This window comes from Gymnogyps californianus, chromosome 9 (assembly GCF_018139145.2).
Source record: "Gymnogyps californianus isolate 813 chromosome 9, ASM1813914v2, whole genome shotgun sequence".
NCBI lineage: Eukaryota > Metazoa > Chordata > Aves > Accipitriformes > Cathartidae > Gymnogyps > Gymnogyps californianus.
Window position 1 is genome coordinate 23,702,880 of NC_059479.1, and position 22,765 is coordinate 23,725,644.

General features: G+C 48.0%; 1 pseudogene; it reads right to left on the reverse strand.

Annotated features, from left to right (window-relative positions):
- Window positions 1-223: 223 nt before the first annotated feature.
- Window positions 224-4,817, reverse strand: LOC127019784 (cis-aconitate decarboxylase-like; annotated as a pseudogene).
- Window positions 4,818-22,765: the final 17,948 nt, after the last annotated feature.

The following is a 22,765-nucleotide window of genomic DNA, read 5'->3' on the forward strand; positions in this document are numbered from 1 at the left end:
TCAGACAGCACCAACCATGAGTTGGAATTTAATCTGTGTACTAATTACCGACAGACAGACACACCTCCTGCCTCATGGGCTCCTTTGGTATTAAAGCGTCTACTTTGACTTCAAGGGGCGGGAACTTTCCTGTAACTGGAAATCAATAGTAAAGCACCAATGAAGAAAGGAATCAGAGTTTCACCGGGGCAAGTCCCTTATCAAAAACCCGCTTGCTGTTCCCTCACAGGCTGCAGGCCAGCTGGGAACTGTCTGACAGATTCTCCAGGTTGTCCACCATAGTGATGATGGTTTCTATTTTTTCTTCTGGAAGCGCATGAGAGGCGTTGGATCGAAACTTCTTCAGGAGCGATTCTTTGCTCAGAGGCTTCCTCCAGTGCCCATAGAAAGTGTCACATTTGCCTGTCAGAACATCCCCGCTGTGCAGGAGCAGTGCCACCTCTCCGTACATCTTGTCAAAGTTGGCCACATTATCTTCAGGGTGCTCCACCACCACTTTGTCCAGCAGCTCCCTCAGCTCCTGCCGGTGGATGCTGCTCTCTGTGAAGGAGCTGAGGCCCACTTCACCATCCAACAGGGCAGTACAGGCATTGAATTGGAAGGAGTGTCTAGCCTGGTGTTCAGAGCTGGGGAAAGGCCGATTGATGTACTTTGACACGGGGATCTTCAGCACAATGGTGCGGATCAAAGAGGGAGAGAAGGACCCTGCGTAGTTGATGAAGAGGTTCCGGACAGACAAGGCAGCATCCACCACCCAGTGCATCCCCAAGTGGGCTGGGAATCGCTTGAAAGCAATATCCTGCTTCTCCAAGAGGAACTCATGATGGTCACTTGGTGTGGACAGTGGTTTGGGTTCATAGACACTGTAGAAAGCACTGAATCCAGAGCAACCAGGGATATCATCCAGAATTAAGGGGTTAGCCTCCATCCCTCGGGCGGCCAGCAGTGCTGCTTCGAAGCCCAGGCGGGTAGCATTTCCGATATGCAACGGCTTGGCTTGGGTGGCAGCGTTGGCCATGGGTGCCCCTGCAAGCGACGCAGCAATGCCCAAAGCGTGTGCGCACTGGGCCGTGCTGAGAGAGAGCAGTTTTGCAGTGGCCGCAGCACTGCCCATGGTACCGACCACTGAGGGAGGGTGGAACCTAAAGGGGAAATTGCAGATATGAGCATCCCTGCCTGCTTGGCACAGGGAGCACCCGAGCACCTCACCTACCAGACCTGCCTATGAGACTCGAAATGAACAGCCAAGTCAGCCAGTGGAAATCCCTCATGGCTGTGGTGCAGGTGGGATTCACCTAACTCAAAATTTAGCCATCTCAAAACTAAGCATCTGCTTGAAACTTCATTGGAGACAAAGAGTGAGCTCAGCAGCTCCAGAAAGCAATTTTTAATTTTCCCTAAGCGTAGGTGGCATGGCTTGTGTCCATACAGCCAAACTCCCTCCCCCCAGACAAATAAGGTGGCCTCATCCAACATGCTCAAGGGTAAGAGTTGGCTGGTCGATGCTATTCCTTGGACCACGCCAGGGCACTGCCTGGTGAATGGCAGTTGGCACAGGCAGAAATTGTGCCAGTGACTGTGCCCACAATTCAGCTGTCTGCATGGCTGTGGGCCACTGCCTGTCCTGTGCTCTTGCCCTGGTTAGTTTAGACGATGACACTGCAGACTCAGTGGTAGTCCCCTTGATGGTTATTTTTGAGGCAAGATCACTGGAGGTCACCAAATGAACATGCGGTGCCTCATCAGCTCTGGCAGAACACGCATTTGGCCCTCAGTAGGGCTTTACCCTGATCTGGAGTTCAGCTGGACTTAAACTAACATTTTAAAACCCTGAGTAGGCCTGTTAACAGACTCACCAACCCTCTTCCTACTTGGTGAAGAAAAGGAGGTTTACCTTTTCGGAATGTTGTGAGCCTCAGTGGAGAAATGCATGAGCCTTCCTTGCACTTCCAGGCCCACATTAAACGCCAGCAGGAAATCCATGCCATTGGGTTTGGTGCTTGGAGGTAGCATCTGGGAAGCTGCCAGAAGAGCTGGCAGAACAGCCCCTGACGGGTGAGTAGCAGGGTGCCAGGTATCATCAAAGTCCATGGAGTGAGTCTGCCAGAGAAATGGAGAGAAGGACATGCTGGTGTGGGGGGCTGGAAGCTGAGGGAGCTAGGGGTCCTTGCTGATATTGCTGAGGCTACGTCTGTAACAACATCCACTCAGTCACCTAGCAGTCCCCACGGTGGCTGTTTGGTCCCTCTAAAAGCAGTGTGCCAGACGGCAGAGAAGCCCATGACTTCTTGTCCCCCATTACCCCTCCCAGTCACCAGCCTGCTTCCTGTAATACTAACTAGTGTCTCTGAAGGCACCACAAAGCAGAGCTTCTCCTGGAAGAGCCTGCCTTACCGCAACTCCGTTGGTGAACGCAGCCAGTGTCGGGGAGAGCTTTACGCCTGGCTTGCCGTAGACAGAGCTCACGGCAACGGAAGAGTACAGCTCCTGTGAAAGGGAGGGAAATTCAGGTGAGGACCTTGAGTGAAGGAGTGATTGCGTGAACACCAGAACACCCCTCTACTGCAAGGTGAAAGCCCTACGTCAGCCCTGAAATAAGGCCTTGGTTGTGGTGGTGGTGTCAGGGTGGGGACCACGTAACTGCATGGTAAATACGGGGCTGTTCCTACCCGGCAGTACTGCAGAGCGATATCGAACACGTGCGTCGTGCTGCCCACAAGGCCAACCCCAATGCTGTCGAGGATCATCCTCTTGCTTCTGTGACGGACGGTCTTGGATAAGTGCTCAGGTCGAACTGCATGGATGAAGGAGGCAAAGCTGCTGGTCACGGTCTCCTCTGGAGCACTCCTGGCCACCACTGCAGCACCAAGAGAGAGGGGAGAGTGTAAAGACACATGTGGGCCATGTGCCGACAGCTCACAGGTCTTCACTCTCTGGTCTCACTGAATTTATTGAAGAGCAAAGGCAGCTGGAGAGTGCAGGATCTGCCCAGCATGTCCCTTGGGTAACATGGCTGCATACAGCCCCACAGATTTGGGAGGTGACGTACAGTTTCCCTGTGCTGTCCCAGGCTGTGAGCCTCTCCCTGAGAATGCCATTTGGGCCCGGAGTCACCTCCTGTGGCTTCAGGCAGTTGACGGAGTCTAGGAGAGGAGCACCATTGCTCCAGGCTCCCTCTATAGACAGTGGAGAGATGCTCCTGGAGAGGGGACCGGCATCTTCTCTGAGGGGACGTGCCGTTTCTCCCTCATCGCCAGCACAAGGAGCCCAAGGCGAGCAGGCTGGTGTGAATCCTGTCCCTCTCCATGGGTTTTCAAGGGTCCACAGCACGTCCTGTCTCCCACTGCCTTCACATGCTGTAAGGACTGCTCTGTGCACCTCCTGGGGTGGCTTCAAGAAGGTTCAAGTGAAGTGGTTTCAGGGCTCAGCCATGTCCCCCCACCCGGGGTTTCAAGCAACCATCTTTTGGGGGGTCAACACATATTATGTCCTTTTATCTGGAGAAAAGGCAGAGCAGATGCCCTGCTCCATTACCAGTGGTGCCCTGTTGGGAGTGGATCACATGAAAACAAAACTTCCTATAGCTTCCATCATTTTTTGGCAAGCAGGACTGGACCCAAAGCCCTGATTTATCCAGAATTTGGTCCTACAAGGCACCGAGGTGTCTTGACTCAGCCAGGACTCAAAAGGATGCTAGTGCTTAAAAACAAGTCCTTTGTGTGTTCTTTCATAGCTGAGCTCAGCATATCAGAGGATTCAGCCTATGCTTCAGAAAGGGATTAAACCAGAAGATCTCCTGAGCTTGGTGTTTGAAGGAAAGTTATTCCTGTCTCTGAAAACACCTTTGCTGGTAGACAAGAAGCAACACATCGAGCTTCCCAAGGCAAAATCGGTGCCTGTATTTATGACCTGTAAGATAGAGCTGGGCAGACAGCCCTGACTACTGGCACTTTTGGATTTGGAAGTCACCATTTCCAAATCTTTGGAGGTGTGAAAATTCTGTGGAAAATATCCAATTTGGGACCATTGTACTTTTTAATTTCAGTGACAAAAATTGCTTTGTTTTGATGAACTTATAATTCATAGAATTATAATTATTATGACCCATTAAAATTTATAATATAATTTTGAGAGTGCCCGTGAGAGTAGGAAAAGTATAAAATTCAATATAGCTAACATTTGCATGATTGCGGATCCATATATATATATGTATATATGCATGTGGGGGGTACACACACACATGCACACAGATAAAAGATGGCATTAATGTCCAAATGAAACTAATCACATGAAAAAGTCAAGACGAGTGAAGCAAACAAATAAAAATACTTTGCTTCAACATCTTACAGGAAACCTCATCAAGATCAGCAGGTACACATGACACTTTATTTTCTAAACAGAAAATATGCCAATCAAAAAAAATGACCATTCCCTAATTTCACTAGCTTGTATTCATTCTTAAATGTCATGCCTACTGACTCACAGTTTGCTTGCAAATGTGTTTGGACTCACCTAGAGCCTAGGAGTCTAAAAACCACTTGTAAGCACAGCTGAGAATGTCATCATTGCTGTGACTCACTGGGATAAAATTCATCCCTTGCAGCGGCTTTATGAAATATATTGCTATAGGAATCTGTAACGCTCAGCAGTTTGGAAACCTGCTGCTGACAAAAATCCGTGTCCTCTCTGTGTACTCTGAGAGCATCTTCAGTATACCACAAACGAAAGCACCAACGCCCTCAAGGAGAAGGAAACAGTGAAGTCAAACTAGACTGGAGAGGCTGCAGGAAAATCTGCTCGAATCACACTGCGCCCATAAAATTTTGATTGCTCCCTTCCCATCATCAAATGCTTTTTGTCACTTCAGTAGGCAGCGATATTTTCTAACCCTTCAGTTAAAAGCATTTCATGACTCCAGTGTTTTTGTCCTGGTATGGCAGCTGTGCTGCAGAAATTAATAAAAAAAAAAAAGACTCTGTCCAAGACCAAATAGATCTGCGTGGATTATTATTATTTCTCTTGTTCTCAAGCGTTCACTAATAACATTCATTGCATTATTGTGTTAATAACACACTTTTAAATAAGTTAATAGACAAATTTATAATAGACCAAGTGGTTACACAGCAAAGTTCTGCTTAACTTGTCTGAAGCAGAGAAGCTGTAGACGTGCAGTGCTGGAGAAGACAGCACACTGGCTGCGAGACACGGAGAATGATCTGTGAATCATTTCAAGCAATGCTAATAGCAAGATCAGATGTAATGAAGAAGTAATGACAAACGGAGGAGCAATCCGATGACAGCTACAATTTAAATATCTTACATTTATGGTCAAAGAGTAAGAATTTGGAAAGTCTGGTTCTAAATCAGTTAAAGTTTCTGTTTTAGCGCAGGACTAGCAATCGACATTTTTACCACTCGATATCTTTCTCCTTGTTCTTTAGCAACCGAGGGCAATAATCATCACAAGACCCCCCAAGCATGCTTTGTCTTCCAAGAATTTGAGCGGTTTACCTCAGTGCGCTTAGCCCAGCACTTTTTTTTTTTTTTTAGAAGTAATGACACGATTATTTTGAGATGCTCTTTAAAAAAGGATAGGGAATGCTATCTGCAGAGAGATACAAACCGTGAGCAGCAGTTTTGTGAACTTGCCGGGAGCTTGCCAAGAACTTCTGAGATTTCTAGAGTAAAGACAGAGAAAGAGCGTTTGTCACCTAAGCTGCTTGAACTTTTTCAGAGCCGTTTTACTGGTTGTGCCTCTAACATGGCATTGTAAGACGCTCACAGATCAAACGAGCGGATAAAACTAACTACACATTTAAAGGAGAAAAAAGAATATTTTCCAAAGCTCAGTCCAGCAGGGGTGCCAAGAATAGCCAGGGAAATAAAGCAGTCCAGTAGAAGGGGCAGCACAGCCTTTTCAGACCTACCATGAAATCCTCTTACGGCTGCGAGCAGGATCAGCTCAGAGTGGACACGAGGAGAAAAAAAACCACACAGCACGTCCCAACAACAACAACCCCCCCCGCCCCGCCATGGCACCGTACAAAACACGTTTGGGACACATAAAAGGAAGAGGCATGGAAGGAACAGGTTAGTAACTATGAATAAAGCGTCTGTCAAAACCATCTGATTTTGTTAGTATTGGGGCAGGTTCCCATTTAATGTCACGACAATTTGGACCAGCTGAGGAATCGCCCGGAAAACGACATTACCTCCTTAAAGTGAAAAAGAAAAGATCAGAGATGGATAGGTTTTGTACCTGAAATAGTAGTTACCTGTAAGGTTAAGTAGACCATGCTGGTGGCTGTTACCACTGCTTAATCCCCAGCTCTGCACTGCTCTATTCGAGGGATGGGAGAGGTGTCTGTCTGAAAGGTGCTTTGGTGTCAGGGTTTATATATGCTTCTGAAAGGCAATTTGCTTTTTGTTTTTTTGCAACTGAATTTCAAGTGTGATGACATCAGCCTCTGGGGACTGAGAGGGTGGGGGGAATAGATGAGGGGGGGCGGTTTTTCTCTGCTGAACAGAAGGGAAACCCCCCTGGTTTCAGGAAATAAAAAAAGATTTAAGACAATAACTGACAAAGTTCAAGGAAATTCCTGTCTCCAGAATGCCACAGGTGCCAATGTGTGAAGCAACTGGCCCCAGGCTCCTCCTACGGAGGAGGACTATAAAACTGGTACTTACCAGGAAATGAGAGGGACAAGAGCATCCTCCCATTGAGCTGAAGTGTCACCAAACCAGGTAATCCAAGCTGCAGAGGCAGAAGCGTGGCATTGGTGTTTTTCTTTGATGCTTTTCTTGAATACATTCAGTGTTTTGTCATTTGGCTGAATCTTTTCATAGCTCTCCTTCTTCTAAATACTCAGCTCTGCGATGTTGCCTGCCATGTGCTGCCGGTTCATTGAAATGTTAGTGCAGACGTGAACTCTGTAGCTTCCAGGAGACATCGGGACCCTTCGCTCCCAAATGAATGTTTGGGGGAATGCCATGGCTCTTTGCTTTCTCCAATAGTGAAACCTGGGGACATTTAACACGCTGCATATTATTTTGTACAGAATAACAGCCTGGTGTGATACACCTTGCATTTAAAACCAGCCTGAATTTTCTGCTAAATACCAGGCAGACCCTTGATCACTGTGAATGTAGCAATGCATCCCAGGCAACTTCGTGCTGTTTTTCACCAGAGGAGAGTCAGGGTGGTGACATTTAATCCAGCTCTGTAGCGTTGTTGTGCACTGTTAATCTTGCTGTGTGCTTCTCCAAAAAGAACTGCATTTCATTCTCTTAACGTGTTTATCTTGAGAGACGCAGTATTTTCTCAGAGCTATATAAACATTTGTTATCATTAACAAGGTGGGATGGAAAACTAATCGCAAAATGCCACTGGGGAATAAGTGTCTGAAAATGTAACGTTTTGGTATTTATACATGTGTCCCATGGCATGCGAAGCCTTGCTCCAGCCTCCTGTGGGGGCGATGTCCGTACACCAGCATATTCCCATTAATGTTAGTCAAGGTGAGGAAGCACAGGCAGCAGATATCAGTGCACAGCAGATGCACACAGTGATGTCTGCAAAGCCCAGGTATAACAGCAAGACGGAAAGGGGGTGCAGAGGGGAATTACCTTTTCTGGAGCGGGTGAAGGGAAGTTATTGCAAGCAAGGCGGCAAGTAAAGGAAGAGGTGTTCGGAGGCTGCAGCCCAGCTGGCAGGCTGGCCACGTGGGCATGGCTCAGAGGTCACGCTGAGGGGAGAAGAGCCACGATGGAGGGAGGACATCACACGCCGTTTCTGCAAACCCCAGGCTGAAGAATGTCAGGGGCAAGCAGGAAAAGGCAAGAAGACAGAGGAGGGTGGGTGAGTGAGGGGACGGCTTTGGCTTTGCCTTCGCTGCACGAGGGAATTGTGCAAGGGAAGGATCACCCCAGGCTGCCCCATCTTTTCGGTAGAGCCAGCTCTCTGAGAGGCCTGGCAATGCCCCAGGTCTCCAGGTGCCTCCTCACCGTGGGGAGGTCTCCATCCTTGCGGTTTCCTGGACAGTGGCTGTGCTGGCTGGTACCCCGTGTGTACAGAGAGCTGCTAACCCCACAAGGTAGAGAGGGACTTCCCATTTGCTCCTCTGCCTCCGCGCTGCCCTGCGTTGCCTGCATAATCTCTACCCAACGAGCTACTTTGCATCAGTCCCAGCTGGGGACGCCCAGCTTGCAGACTTCAGCGCCAAGGAAAGACTTGGTGGGAGATCCCTCCTTGCTGTGTTGCACGGAGTGGGGAGCAGAGGTGTCACGTTATCAGTTTTCTGGAGTACACGCGGAGAAACAGGTCCTTACAAAGTGCCAGAGGCAGCAGCTGTACGAGAGGGATAGCGGCAGCAGCAGTGAGTGGGTTTATCCTAGGGACAAACAAGGCTTGGGCATACTTTGAACAGAAAACACCTCTGAGTGTTTCCACGCAGACCCTCGTTTCTCCAGGTCTTGGTGCAGCCCACGGCATTCCTAGTGCTGCTACCCCAAGACAACAAGGGGAGGGGATTAATTATTTGATGTGTCCTTATGTTGCATGAAATAGAGGAGGGGAGGCAATGCACAAATGCTGAAATGGTCTTAGGACAGGGACCACAAGTCTGTGTTTGCAGCGCGTGGGGGGAGGCTGTGGGTAGGTGTGAGCAGAGCAGCTCTGCAGCTGTTTCCAACCCCAAAACCTTCTCCTCCCAAGGGAAGCTCCTTCATCCTCCTCTTTTTCCATATCTTGGTCTAAATCCTCTCACATCCTTTCCCCCTACACCTCCGTAGCCCGATATGGCATATTCTGGTATTTCTTTTCCCCGCTTCTCAGATGTCCTCTGAAGGATTGCGCTGCAAGCAGAGGGAGCCAGCCCTATTAGTTGTGTCTCCACATCCTTCACAAAACCAAGCTGTATGTCGCAGGCTCTAAAACTGCTAGCACGGCTAGTTACGCAGGAACCGCCAACAAAGTGAGCCTTGGCAAATTGAAAACCACTTCTGCAAGCCAAGCAGCCACCTGGCCAGCCCATCTTCCTCCAGAAAACCCATCTCATCCTCCTCCGGAGACCGACTCAAAACAGGGGCTTGTTGCAGCATGCCTAGAAAGCCACTGTCTGAGCTATTTCAGAGCAAAACATCTGGAGGAACTTAATACTGTGGCCCGCCTCCAAGTATAACCATTTAAACCAAACCACTTATTTATATCTGAATGTCATTTAAAAAAAAAAAAAAAGACAGTGTCATGGACTCCACAGGTACCTGCTCAGCTCTTCCTAAGGGTGCATCGTTTCTTAGGGCCTCCTTCAAGTCAGTGGTTTATACAGATGCTTGACCTTAAAAGAGAGTGTTCCTCCCGCAGAACTGTGATTTGGTGCATCTCTCTTTCTGAACCAAAAAACCTAACCTTTAGCACAACCAAATAATTGAATGAATTAATTGTCGCCCAAGGTTCACTTGAAAGTTTTTACCCTTTCCACATTTCATGAGAGCTTAAGTTGCTGAATCAGTTCAGAGCTGTTAGGAGTCAATTTATCCTTCATTCTTCATTTTTGTGAAACTTACATCCTTTAGAATAAATGCAGAGAAGGAAAACATGGGGTTTTTAGCGAAACAAAAGAGTCCAGAGGCCAGTGATGTTTGCAAAACGTATATGTCTGCCCAGGAATACTGTGTGTTTAAGAGCAGACACTGGGATTTACGTTCATTAATATTCACAAAACTATTTCTTCTTTGGGTGGTGCTCCTTCACTCCTCCTCACTTCCCATATCAATAGTAGTGCCGTATGCTTTCCTTTCTTTCCAAAAGGCTTTTTGGAATGGCTGAGAACAGAATACATCACTTTCTCCTTTTCCAGCTCCTTTAGGTCATAAAATGTTCTAAAAATACCAAAATAACAAGAACACTGCTGTTTTATTTTCATCTTTGTTTCCTAACAAAAAACCTCCAGAGAGAAAACTCCAGCTCATGGTACCCAGGAGTGCAGAGGAATGGAAATGTGGGGGCTGCCTGCAAATAGACGAGTTAATGGTAGAAATATGAAGGGTTTGAAAATAGACTATTTAGTCACTAGGGTTTCAAGAAAGGGATGGAGCTGGAAAATTCCATCTGGAAGGGAGACTGTGTATGTGTGCGTCGTGCCTGCCTGTTTGTCTGTAACAGTGGATAAGAAATGTCCTGGAATGGCTCAAAAATACCTTGTGGGTTTCGTCTGAATGTTTGTTCGTTTGTGTTAGGCTATTCATTCCTCTTCATCTCCAGCAGCCTGGAGAAGAGGGGGCAGGAACCATCACCACCACCTGCAGCGCTTTGGGGCACCTAAACATGTTTTTGCCAGAAATCCTCGTAGCCTAAATAGGTTGTGTGTGTTTTTTCTGGATAGGACTCCGGAAAGTAGGCACCTAAAGTTCTGCTTTGAATTGAGCCTTTGTCTGGAGCCACGAGCGGGGAGGCACTATGGAAACACCTGAGCCTGTCACCAGTTTCTCCCTCCTCGGAGCGGGGGCACGGCTCTGAAGGCTGGCTGAACGCTCGAGCCAAAGCAGCGCTGGTCTAGACGCCGCCGACGGTGAGGTTTTGGGGGCGACCGCCGACACTCTTGTTTTGTCTGGAAGGGCCATGGCGAGCGCGGCGGGTTTCGCGGCCGTCTTTTACAGCGAGCCGGCGGTGCTGGGGCTCCTCGCGAATGTGGTCAGCGCCTTCCTCCTCTGCCTGCAGAACTTCGCCGTGGCGCACACCGGCCTCCGGCCACAGGGAGCAGAGGACATCCTCGCAGGTGGGTGATGCTGCTCACGGGGGACGCTGGGGCTGCTGGTCGGAGGTGAGCTTTCCCTGAGAGCACCAGGCAGGACGGACTCTTCGAGAGTCATCCCCGTGGGCAGTGGTGGTGGGACAGGAGGGGAAATGTGGGCTTTCTGCAATGTACAGAAGGTCTGCGTGCTCCCGAGGACGGCTGCTCCTCCTTCCTCAGCAACTCTGCCAGCAATCTGGTCCAAACCCTTCATGTGCCATTTCCCTACCTTCATAGATCCAAACCGCTCCTGGACCGGCTCACCATACTGAGCATACCAAGGGGCTCAGTGGCCATGCACCAAGGCTCAGCACCGAAGTTTTTAATCAGGGTGGGGAGAGAGGGGAAGACAGAGGCCATAGGGCTGGTCACAAGAAGGCTGTGGGATGTGAGGTGGGGTGTCCCCCAGAGCTTAGAGATGCAGCACTGCTCCCTGCAACTCAAGCCTTTTTGTGGCTTGCTTCCTATCTGACCTCTTCATGTGTCTCTCAGGTGTCCACCTCGTCCTGATCGGAGGCTTTGTCCAGCTCCTGGCAGGATTTCTGGCCTTCCGGAAGTATGACCACCTTGGAGGCGCAGCCTTTCTCACCTTCTCCGCTCTGTGGAGTAGCTACGGGGCCACACGCATCATTGCAGCCGCTTACCCCTCCTTGCAGAACATAACGCTGCCCTCAGGAAATGCCAGCCACGTCCTGCCCACTGGCATGGCCCACCTCTCTGCCAGCCAAAGTGCGGTGGCTGGGCTGGTGGCCTACATTTCCATTTCTTTTATCCTCTCCTTCTGCTCAGCCACAGTGAACTACATCATGCCCTTCATATTCGGGGCCATCGCGCTTGCCCTGGTGTTTGAAGCAGTTGCACTGTTTGGCCAGTGGGCCCTGGTAGTGTCAGGTGTCCTTGAGCTTGTCATTGTCATGTGTGGGTTGTACGGAGCGGTGGCTCTCCTGTTCAAGGGCATCACGCAACGGTACGTCCTTCCAGGCTTTGGGCATCCTCTCTTCAATGTCTTGCTATTAGGGTCAGCACAGAAGAGCTCTTCCAAGGCCATTGGGGAAGAAAAGAAAAAGAATACAAAGTACGCCGAGCCAATGGCCCTAGGCAACATCTGCGATACCGTCTCTGCCTTTTTATTTGCCTTTTACTTCTTTGGGTACATGAAGAACTTCTGTGTTGGAGCAGCGTGGATATCCATCATCTCCAGCTGCCAGCTGCTGTCCAGCTTCTACAGTTATCTGAGAGGTGATGTCTACTACACTACCAAGTTTGGTGTCCACAGCCTCTACTGGCTGGTGATGTCTTGGGAAGAGTTTACACTCACCACCTTCCTTGGGCTGTCCAAGGCTCAGGAAAGCAGGCTGGGAATGTTTGGAGGGTGGTTCTTCCTGGCCATTGCCTGCATGCTCTTTCTGATGTCAACCCACAAAGATACCCTGGAGATGCTGCAAAATGCCTCATTCATCATCCTCACAACCGCCTCCATCCATCAGATCCCCATGCCAGGTGCTTACCTGTTCCTCGGGGCTGCCTGCAGCCTTTGCACGGCTCTCTCAATGTACGCCACTTTTGCCAGCCTTATCAACTCCATCGGGGAGAAGGCTTTGATTCCAGTTGGTGTCCAGGCTATGTCCAGCTCAGCTCTTCAAACCACACTGATGGCTGCCAAAACCTTCTTCACAAGGTCCAAGAATTTCCCAAGCGGCACCAGTGCTGAAGTGCCAGATGCCTTGTTCTACATCTGCAATGGCCTGGCTGCAGTCTCTGCCATCCAGGGTACTTTCAGTGACCCCAGCAGACAGCAACTCTCCATACCCTCCGTGCTCATCCCAGGAGCCATAATGCAGCTGTATGTCTGCAGGATCCAGGTTCAAGGAGGGAGAAGGTTTGGTTGCATTCTTCCATTCTGCTATGCTGCTTTCTGGGGAGCATGGACCTGGCTTCGGTTTGCAGGTAACGCAAGGTCAGGATTACTATTTTGCTTACTCAAAAAAAAGGGATGTTTTTAGGAAATTTCAGATTGCTTTCTCCAACATAATTCCTTCTCCCAGGAGATTCAGCGACACCAGGTTTACCACTATTCCTCCTTGTAAAAAGATAATGACCAAACATCCCAGCTTGTACTCATGTAATTGATTGCCATTGCTGCAGTCACTTGGTACTCTCACGGCTACAGGAGTCTGAGTTGTGTCTTCGACTCCAACAGAGGTCAAGATTCCCCTGCTAAACTATTGCGAGACAGCACTCAGACTGTCTCCGGGTGTTATCTCAGAATAACACTTCAGGAGATGCTTTTTAGGCAGTGCAAGACTCCAGGTTCTGATTTATCCTTCAGAAGCCTGGAGCAATTCATCTTAGTTGGTCATAGCCACGAAAGAAGATCTCAGAATGATGAGCCTGGGCTTTAAAAAGCCTTATTTAGCTCCAGGTGGGCAGCATGTTCATGCAGCCTCCATGCCAGGTCCTATTAAAATGAGAACCCATGGGGCAAGTTAAAGCTATTGCTTAAGAGGTATGGCAAGAAGCTATTAATGTTTTCAGCCAGGCCCTGTTAATTACGATCTGGAGGTAAAATCATCAGCTCTTTTGGATAACCGTCAACAGTTCTTCAGTTAATACCTCAAATGCTTTGCACTGCAGAAGCAACGGGTGTCAATGCGGTAGATTTTCTGTATAGCGGCCACCATCAGTTAGTTTGAATTGTAGTCATTCCAACTGCAGATACGTCATTCTTCTGTTACGTTGCACTTAATGGTTTGCTCACAACCAAATCTGCTGGTCCTATTTCAGGCCACTTGGTGAACATCGGCGTGGGGAACAGTGAAGGATTCACTGCTGGTTCTATTGCCTTTTTGGTGCTCAATGCTTTTTTAATTGTTTTAGGTAAGTCTCAGTACCGTATGTGATTGTTTATTGAGGGGTATTTGAGGTCAGATCATTAATCGCATCTGTGGTCACTCTGTGGTGGAGATGCACAAGTGAGGGAGTCTCAGCTTTCCCTGTCACTCCGATTAAGCAAGAACTGAAATGTTTTGCCCACAGCCAGTAACAGAAGCTGAGCTGGGCTTAGAAGAAGCAGTCACAAGGGAACGGAAGAACATTTCAAAGAAAATAAAAGGTTCAAATAAGGTGAAAGTGTTAGACGGACTGGGCCACTGGCATATATCCACAGTCACCCTCCAGCCCAGCTGCTGTAAATCAGAATCTTCTTGGCTGCCTGAGAAGTGTTTTCCATGTGAGCACAGTGTACTGGCAGATTAAGGGTTTGGCAGCTTGTCTCTTGAAAGCTGAGGGCTGAACAAACCATAGCCGTACCTCTCTGTTCCTCCATGAACAGGGAAGTCAGATCATGGACTGCTCAGTTTAATCAAATAAGATTAAGTTGATTTAGGAACTCTTCTGCTGTTTCACATACATTTTAATGGGCCATTCTCTGACGTGAGTCCCTCTTGTTTCTATTTCTTTTCACAGCTTCCTCTTTTAACGTGGTGCTTCTCTGCATGACCCTTGCAATGGAGCTCCTGACCATTTGTTTTCTTCTCTTTACATTGGAGAACCTCCCTTTGCCATTTGAAAGTGAGTTTTAGGTGAACTTGGTCCTCAAACCTTCACCCATAGAGTGCAGTGCATGGGTCCCCGGTTGGGGAGCAATGTTCTGCACGAGTTCAATATGGAAAAAAGCAAGCAGAAGAGTGTGTCATGTTTCCCTAGAAGAATGGTGTGTGTGCAAGCTACAGATGCTGAGCCTTTCAGCTCCATGACTGGAGGAGGACACCTTTCCTCGTATCATCCCCAGGTCCTTGAGCTTCCTAATAAATGTTTAGGTGTGGCTGATACTGCTGAATCAAGACAACCTCCTGAGGTTCTGTACAGTCCCACTTTCTAGTAGTTGTTCAGTGAGCTAAGATTTGGGATCAACTAAATGTGCTGCCAGTGTGAATGGCTGTAGTTCTGTTGAAGCTTTGGCTTTGCAGCAAGTGAGAATTTCATTGGTAATTACACAGAGTGTTTTAGCAAGATGCTTTGCAGAAGCTTTTCCACCAGGAAGAAAAAAAAGCCATATGGCAAAAGATGCACAGGTAGGCAAGCCTGGAAATGCCTTGAATTTTTAGACCCACAAATATGCTAGACTGCAAATGTTGCATGACAGGAAAGACTGAAGTAAGTTTGCAATGCTGGGAATTCATGAGACATGGAAGAAAATAAAACTTTGTCATCACCCTTCCTGCCTTTGACTCTCTGTTTTTTTTTTTCCAGTTGTGATGCTAAGCATCTTCAGCATCATCTGCTTCTACGGAGCGACAGCATCACTTGCAAACAGCATGTTTGGGAAGGATCTCATGATGATGGGACCCCCTCTGTTCACAGTAAGGGATTTTTTGCATGATGGTGTAGCTTCCCCGGTCAGGAGGGATGTCCTGGGGTCTTTGGTCTTACCTAGGGGAGTCCAAATTTCCATTGAAAGTCCTTCCTTTGAATCCCTTAGTGCCATTTGAAATCCCAGTCACAGCACTTCTGTAGGGATCTATGAGCTGACAACAATCTCTCTTCCATTATGAGTAACATGTATGGAAACTTGGAGAAAGGGCAGGGACATTTACAAAACTCCTACCTTGCTCCAAAATGCCTGTCTCCATGGTCCTGTGGAATTAGCCATCTCCAATCCAAGAACTGTTGACAGACTGTTGAAGTTTTAAAGGCCATAACCTTGGGGGCAGGGAATTAGGGAGTTAAAAGGTTCCCAAAGCAGACAGCAAAAGCTCCCCACTGTATCTGTTAACTTTAAACTTTTTCTACCGTCTTGTATGTCTGACCAAGGCAGCTCCACCTAACTGGGTTGATTGATCTGACAGTTCTAATTCCTGCTGCAGAGAAACATTTTCATTAAATCAGCATTTCTAACTGTGGGACTTATGAGAAAGCACTTGAAACTTGATCTTCCTCAAGCTCCTCTGGATTTAAGATTCTCTAGCAGTTTCCTTAGCTCATTTTGGAGAGCAGTTATTTCTCCAGGAAGCAATCACTGTGCTGGGTGGGATTCATCTCCTGTAATTTTAGGCATCAGCAGTTCAAATGTCTGCACCTGAGCTAGTCTCTTTGACTTTCTTTATTACTGGGACAGAACTAATCACTTCTGCCTTGTCATTCACCTCACCTACTTTAGGTGAAGCACCCCTAGAAGCGCTGCCTTTGCCCTTTGACTATCAAGGGAGCATGGCACAGTGAGACACCTGCATTTGGGTGGACTGAATCCTGCCCTATGTTTCATGTGTTTCCTTATTCCCACCGTAATGGATTTGTTGCCTCCTGATTATTGCCAGGCTGAGAGCTCTAAGAAGGACACCGAAGATCCTCCGCCCTGCATCTGCCCCAAGTCCCACTGTACAAGTGGCTTGAGGACCATTGCTGACTTGCTGAACACAGGAGCGGTATGCGGGGTCCCGACGGACACTGTGTATGCTTTGGCAGCCTCCTGCAAACACCCTCAAGCCATCGAGAAGGTCTACAGAATCAAGGTGTGAATACAAGGCTGTCGCCTTCTTACTGGGATCCTGCTTATGTCCTATAGATGAGTTATGTACAGAAGCAGAAACGGGAGCCCCTTGTTTCAGGTTGTCCTAAGACTCAGAATCTGACCGCGGATAGAGTTGATGAGCAGCCACACCAAAACGTCATGGATCATTTTCTGAGCTGAGCAACCTGGGATAAAGCACCCTCTGCTCTGGGCATCGGGCACTGGGAATTAGAGAGCTACGTCCTGCTTCACTGGGAGGGGGGCAAAGCACAAACCCAAACTGGAACAGCCCCGACGCTTGTCACCAGTGGGTCCAAACCTGTATTTGTCCTCTCTGTCTTACGAAGTGCTGAATCAGAATCCCAGGTCTAAATTTCCCCAGACTTTTGGAGACATTCAGTGCTGGAATCAGACCCAAAGTTTGCACCTTCAACACAACTTTTGCAGCCTGGCCCTGTCTATTCTCCATGAGGCAATTTCCTGGCTAGCCTGGAGAAATAAGCATAACAGACTATCTCAGCTGGCACTTAGTGTGAACACCGGCAACAAAGGCAGTCTTTTCTGTTCTGCTTTGGTGCCAATGCTAACCTTCCCTGTCGATGAGATAATATAAACAGAATGTAAATACATGCCCAGTTCCTTAGTCATTTGGCCCCGCTGAAACTGATGTCAGTTGAGGACTGAAATGACACCGCTTTGTGAGCTCTTTTTATTTTCCCTCCATACCACTGTTCATTTTACAGCAAACTTATTTCAAAGCACCGAAGAACTGAAGAAGTTGGTTTCCAGGGGGTTAGGCTCTCCTTCCATTATCCTGTTGTGAATTGGTGGGTTTGACCTTGATTTATACCAGCATAAGTTAGAAGAAAATCAGGCCCCTGGTGTATAAGAAGTTAAAAGCACCAACAATGAGCAGAGCATCACTGTCCCTGCGTTGGCTGCATCTAAAGCAGGGGATTTGGATGCATCCCGCCAAGATCCCAAGAGGAGACTGCTCTCTTCTTCAATTTGCACATGCAGATCTGAGCTATGGCATCAATTACAGCAGGCAGTCTCCTCCTGTGCTCAGCATTTTGTGCAGAGATAGCATCTCGCTTGCTTGGAGCTCCTGGTCCCTGGGAAGCACACAAACTAGCATTCCGGTGGGCTTCGGTCTTCTCAACGCAAAATTTCTCTCTTCATCTATTTTTTCCCTTCCTCTCTTCCTGTTTTTTTGCAGGACAGGCCTCAAGAGAAGCCCATCTGCATCTTTATTTCAAACCTGGACCAGCTGCGAGCAGCTGCTCCCCCCATCAGCCCGCTGCTTTGGGAATTCATGGAAAATGTTTACCCTGGTGGCATTGGCTGCATTATCAAGAAAGGAGAGTGGCTGAAGAAGTTAGGTGAGATAGATAAACAGGACAGCCCTTCTCTCCCTCTTTCATGTTTTCAACACAGCAGGTCTGCAATGCACACACCCTTTTGGGTGTCAATGGGGAGAGATTCTGTTCATTTTATCCTGAGAAATCATCTCTGGAGCTCTTACATGCCTTGGTAGATGTTTAGCAGAGGGTGTTAACGAGCTGGAATGACTCATTAACAGTGTGAGCCAGCATGATGATTCCTTTAACCCAGTCAGACTCGAAGGAAGGGAAGGCTCATCGGCTTGGGAGGGTCACCTCTTTCAAGCCCATAGCTGTTAGCTAGGAATGAGCAACCCCTGGGTGGAGCATCAAAGACAGATGAGAGGTCCCAGGGGGGATGGGGTTCCTATGGGCATCCCTTCTCATCACCTCTTCCTTCCTACCATACGGAGAAAGTCAAAACACTGTGAGCAGCAGTACGAGTCAAACTCAAACTTGGCTTTTGGGAATCAATGCAAATATCAAAGACGGAAGAAACAGTAGGAGTTATGCACGCTTGACAGGCAGAGGTGTGTGACAGAGGGTGGGAGGGTAGGCAATGATCACAAGAAGTTAAGACTCTGTGATACAGGTAGATCCCATGTCCATGAAGGCAGCTATGCTGATCTTCAGCCATTAATCTTTTCCTTTTGCAGTTAGTCCCAAAATCTTACAGCTGCTCTTGTGGATTTCTGATCCAGAAACTTTTCTGAAACTATACAAAGAGACTTGCAATTTTGTTTGGGGTGCGGAGCAGGGTCACCTGCAAAGAAAGCAGGAGGTCTCCCTCTGATGCCATGCCAGGTACTGTGCCAGTCTTGCCTCTGCCAGAGTCCTCTGTCTGTCTTTCAAGGGGTTGGAGCAGGCTACAGCAGAGTGGGAACTCAAGACAGTATCATGATCAGAGTGCCTGACCTGACTGTCCTGGTGCACCTCATTGACATGACGGGACCCTTGGCAATCACATCTGCTAATCCTAGCGGAGAGGTTGACAGCACACACCACGACATGGTCATCTCGTGAGTACCCTCTTCACTGGCATTTCTATCGCGGTGCAAACCACCTGTCAGGTGGGTGGCCAGCAAGTTTAAGTGGTGTATAGATCACAATCTGATGCCTTGCATTGAGGGGAACTTCAGCACAATGTAATATGAAGTACTGTGTAGTTTTGTTGGTTTTTTTTTTTCCCTCCAGGCGTCTTGGCCATAAACTGGAGGGTGTTCTCTGTGATGGAGAATCTGATGAGGTGGTGGCATCAACTGTAGTCAACTGCACGAAGATTGATGAAAGTGAGTGTAAGAACCACCCTTTCTATGTCAGCAATTGCATTTTCCTGGGATGTTTCCATTCCTTTCAATAGTATCAATCTGGCAGCACAGTGTGCTCCAAGAGTAACAGTTCTTGAGTGCTTGGACATTTGCAAACATGTTGATGAAGAGGAACAAAAAAAAAGATGTCCTTAGAGGATCTCTGTGTTGACAGAGAACAAGGCAGTGAGGAGAAACACGGTTGTGCAAGCAGAATCTGCCTTATAAGAGCAAAAATGCTTCAAGTGGGAGGGTGGATGCTTCTGAAAGGAAGGGCGTATACTCCTTGTAGACCACCAGGACGAAGGTGTTACAGGAGCTCATCCACGATGACGTAACAGCACAAGCTGAGGTGTCGTTAGCTGGATCTGGGTTGTCATTTGAGTGGGATGCTGTAGTGGAAAACTAAACTCTTGAACAACGTGTGGGGTCAGCGTTGGTGGGTGTTTTTGCTTTCTGACAAAGTTTCTTGTCTTCTTGCTACACAACTTTATTATTTGGATGTCCTGAGCATTTGGGTGGCTTTACTGGTCCAGGATGTTCCTTCATATCCCCATCCTTTTCTTTCACCCTTTGGGGATTGTCCTAACTTTCTCATTCTTCCTCCGGGAAGGTGGCATCACCATCGTGAGAGAAGGCTGCATACCAGCAGGCAAGGTGATGCAGATATTTGAAAGCGTGAAGAACAGAGCAGTCTGAAACCGAAGGAAACTACCCGTGAGCAAAGGAACAGCGTCTGGTCTCACTAAAAGACACGAGGCATCCCATGCCTCACTGGAGCACACGGCCTTGTGAAAGCCATACCTTCTCTAATCAAGCACTTACCTCCTCGGGAAACAGCAGCACTTCCCCACCCAGCGTCTCTCCTGGGAGCTTTCTGCGGCTATTTATTGTTTATCTCCAGTAAGTGCCTGAAACCGCCGGGAGACCTGCCCGCAGAGTGCCAGCAGGATCAGGAGCTGATGCTTTATTGCAGGAATTCCCAGAGCGCCTGTGTTTCCTTGAACTAAACATTCCTAAATGCCTTGAACTGTGAACGTCATGCCTGCTTGTATATCCCCTTCCCCAACACTCAGATCTGTGTATTTTAAACTGCTAAAATCCACTAAATAAATCCTGGTTTTGGAACATAAGGAAAAGGCTTTGAGTTTCATTTGATTTCCACTGAGCTATTTGTCCTCCAAAAATTGCAAGGCTCCACGGCTAAACACTAGAGGGAAGAATAAATATTGGAAGGCGCAATTCTGACAGAGGGCTTACAGCAAGTAACTCACCCCCTGTCCTTCTCTGGCATCTTCACAGCCATTCCCTGCTTGGCCCAGGTGAGTCCCCAGCTGGTCTCGGAGCACTCAGCTCCTCGCAACATGCAGAGGATGACGTGGGTCCGTGGCCAAGCTGGGAGCTGCAGAGGGTCGGGTGGCCCCTGGCTGCTTTGCCTCAGGAGCCATCCCCACGCTGGTCCCCAAGCACATGGACCTGTACTACGTGGCACGGAGGGGAGGGAGTTTTCTGCCAAGAGCAGAGAACAGCACTTTCCTCTCCCCCAAAGCAAATAAGACCCAGGGGGAGTCAGGGATGAAGGAAATTCACTCTTCATGAAGACAAACCTCAACCAAGGAAATGACGAGTTAGGGCCCAAAGGCAAGAGACTGGCTTCAAAACACTGAGATGTGCAGCACAGATTTGGAGGTTTTCTGTAATGTTTTTTCCTGTACTGGAGGCAGTGTCCAAGTGGCAGATCTCTGCCAGTTCCCTACAGTTGTTCCTTCTCCTCCCTCCCGCTCTGGGCAGGGAGATCACTCCTTTGGCACAGCCACAGTACCACCTCCCACCACCCAAGGGACAAGCACCTTCCCTTCTCTTCGTCCTTATCATTGCTTTGAAGCATCTTTCTGTCTTGCTCACGGACTTCTCCCTCAAGCCACATAACCCCTTTACATCTCTGGGCAGGAGCTTGCTCCCTCCCTGCTCACCCGGCTCTGCTCTGGGACCTGAGCAGCCAAACCTGGGAGCTTTTGGGGCTGGATTCCTCCCACGCTTCATTACTAACATGTAAAGAGTAACTCCAGTTTTAACCGTGCTCGGCTTGCTTTGGCACTGGGGTTGTTGTCCATCTGATGCTCCATGAGGTGCAGCCTGCTGTTCAGTTTGCACTCAGAAGTCACCATAAATAGCAGCTTTTACTCTGGCTCCAGGTGACGGCTGCTGTTTCATTCAAGCAGCTCCCCAAACTCCCCATTAAAAATCCCTGGCAGCCGTTCCTCGGGTCTGAACACAGGCTCCCCTTCACCCTGCAGCCTTCTGACCCTGCAAACCCACTTGCAGCCTCCGCCCTCGGCCTGAGGGCAGTCACTGTTCGCTGCGCTCGAGGTTTCCCAGCCTGTGCCAGCATCTGTAAGTGGAATTAAATCATGCTCTCCTCCCTGCACATACCTTAGGACAGCTAAACAACCTGGTCTAGTGGAAGGTCTCCCTGCCCATGGCAGGGGGGTTGGAACTAGATGATCTTTAAGGTCCCTTCCAACTCAAACAGTTCTATGATTCTATAAACACTTATTCAATAAATGCATTTAAGTGCCAGCTGAGGTCCACCACCATCCAGCGGAGGCTTAACTTTAAGCATGTGGTGAAGTCCCACACCATGGGACTTCTCTCATGTTTTAATACTTTAATACTTGAAAAACTACTTGATCTTGCCAAGCAAATGAGGTTTTTTTAATACTGGCCATAAACCGCTGGAACAAAAAAAAAAGCAGAAGGTCCCTTTCTGGCTTGTCACCTCTGCAATGTGGGTCTGCATTAAACCATCTCCATGTCGGTGGCAGAGGACATTTCAGCTCAAGGGAAGGATCTGGAGTTCCCCATCTGCCTTGATGGGTGCACACACCAAACGGCCCAGGATTTGGTAAGTCAAGGCAAGTTTTGGCCCGGCTGGAAAAGTTACCCGTGGAGGCTGTGGGCTCCTGGGACGATGCAGTGAGCATTTTGGTAGCAGGAGCAGCTCTCACCTTCCACTGCTGCTATCCAGCAGGTAAATCAAGACTGGGATGTCTCAGCCCTTGAGGAAAGCACTTGAGAGCATCGTGGTGATTGGAAAATCAGGGGTTAAAATAGAAACTATTTTGCAACTTCAGAGCTATGAATAAATCTATAATTTACGTTATAAACGGAGCAAGATAAGAAAATTACAGGAGCCTCTTGGCTTCAAAAAACAGCTTCGTTTCAGGGAGAACCATGAACAGTTATTTCCTTGGACAACATGTTTATGCAAAGAATTACTTACCAGCAGAGCACAACGAAATCAATAAACCCTCTGTACTTATGGGAAGAGTGAAAGTCAGATATGTAAAGATAGGGATTTTTTTATGCATTAATTGAGTTTTTATGGTTTACTGAATGAGAAAGCAAACAAATGATGTTACAGAAAAAAACCCATTCACCACAATCTGGGCTTCCTACCTTTACACGCACTGTCTCAGAAGTATTCTGTTGACTTATGAGAAATTATGGGAGAGAGGTGTTTGCACCGTACCTGTTTTCCAACATTAGGTGTGGCATGATAAAAGAAAACAGATGCTTTTATATAACACAATAAACGGCACAATCATTTTTATCTTCCCCCAGTTTGTGCTGGGAACAAGCATGCTGCAAACAAGGAAATAAATTAGATTTCTCAGTGTTGTCTTAGTGCTGCTAAATAGAGTGGAATATTCCTTTACAAAACATATTTGGGTAAATCCCCATTATATTATTATCACGACAAAGCCTTTTTGTTAA